The sequence below is a fragment of the Lepeophtheirus salmonis genome, unplaced genomic scaffold (genome assembly GCF_016086655.4).
Source record: "Lepeophtheirus salmonis unplaced genomic scaffold, UVic_Lsal_1.4 unplaced_contig_13706_pilon, whole genome shotgun sequence".
Taxonomy (NCBI): Eukaryota; Metazoa; Arthropoda; class Copepoda; order Siphonostomatoida; family Caligidae; genus Lepeophtheirus; species Lepeophtheirus salmonis.
In genome coordinates, this window is record NW_027290634.1 from 1 (window position 1) to 1,699 (window position 1,699).

At 30.4% G+C, this 1,699-nt stretch overlaps 1 pseudogene; it reads right to left on the reverse strand.

Moving 5' to 3' along the window:
• Positions 1–12: 12 nt before the first annotated feature.
• LOC121130900 (protein jim lovell-like) lies at positions 13–725 on the reverse strand (annotated as a pseudogene).
• Between the last annotated feature and the right edge of the window lie 974 nt (positions 726–1,699).

Genomic DNA, 1,699 nt, shown 5'->3' on the forward strand with positions numbered 1-1,699 from the left:
TGAGGACCGCACAAAATAAAGTTTGAATCTGAAGATGCATCTATGTCTAATCCATCCGATTTATCTGGAAGATCACATGAAACAAAGTTTGAATTTAAAGACGCCTGGATTTCCATTTGATTAGATTCGTTTTGAGTATCACTTTGACTAATATTTGATTCATCACTTTCATCCAGTGTGTAGCACTCTTCCACGGTGTCTTCACTTGGGGTATTATGTAAATACTTAGAGAGACACGGATGCTGCGTTTTTTATTGAAGACACATCGAATGGTTGAACTTGATCTTGTGATGAACAAGGACAAAGAGAAGTAGAAGCAGTGGGTATACTTGAGTGATCAACTGACGGCTGAAGGTTCCTTGAGATACCCTTGATTTGAAGCTCTTCCGCAATGGAAATGAAATCCTCGAGTTCCTCTTGAATCACTTTCACTTCTCCATGATCCATAAAGGATAGAAGCAATTCCAAATGATCAAAGTTGATCCCTCTCAAATAAATCAGTGGATGTGTATGGATGGGCGCGGATGCAATGATGGAACGAAAATAGGGGAGCAAGCACTCAGAATCACTTTGTGAGCCTTGATGATCTTTGATCCAGAAATGAGCGTCACATCAAAGAGTTCCTCCTTTTGGCGGAGATCGGAAAAACCATGTTTAAAATTGGATTCATGTTCATTCCATTGAAAATAGAGATGTTTTGTGGATCCCCTCTTCAAAAGTGATATTCAATGACAATTGCCTATAACTAGTCTATTTATATTGCATACACAATTATTGTAAAACTATTATATATATATATAATATTATATTCACTATTAATTATTTAACTTTTAAGAATGGAGATAATATCTAGTGTAAACTTTATCAATAGACATTGAAATAAACATATTCAAACAATTAATTATATATTGAGGAAACGGTTCCAATATAATTAATTAATGGACTTGGACCAAGAAGTATTTTAAAATACTCACTATAACTCAATAAGCCATAATACTTAATACTATTTCATTCTAATTTTCTTTATCAAACCCTGACATTAAGAAAAAATAATATATTTTTAGCCCTTGATTAATTTTGTAGTCAACAAATTCATAATGAAATTATTTTAGTTCATATCAAACTAATTTCATAGCCTATTGGTATTTTCATTCTGGTAGAGCTATTTATTAGTCAAAATTACCAAATCGACACTTGATTTAAACCATAATTAGATCGGGGTGAGACGAAGAAAAATAAGAGTTGATTTAATCATTATATTTTCGACTTCTTTGCACCGAATATGCGAATAGCAATGATAAAAAATTAAAATAAGAAGGTACTCATCATTTATATTATTTAAAATGGCGGATAATTACTTAATTTTCATTTGTTTATTGGCTTATGATTTCTTAAATTGCTCTAAACATATCAATTTATTTATAATATATATATATTGAATTGGTTAGTGATTATTAAATCAACATAAAATTAACTGAGAGAAAAAATTCCGGATCTTCTATAGTGAATGAATTGTTAAATATTTAAAAATGACAGCTAAATTCATATTAATTAATCCTAAAATCAAAAATTATCCCCTGGACAAACCAAATCATAGTTAATAGTATCATAATAATATTGTGACAACCTGCCCCGGTCTGACCTACTCCTTTATTATATTACACATAAAGAGGATAGTTAATTAATTATAATTATTGAA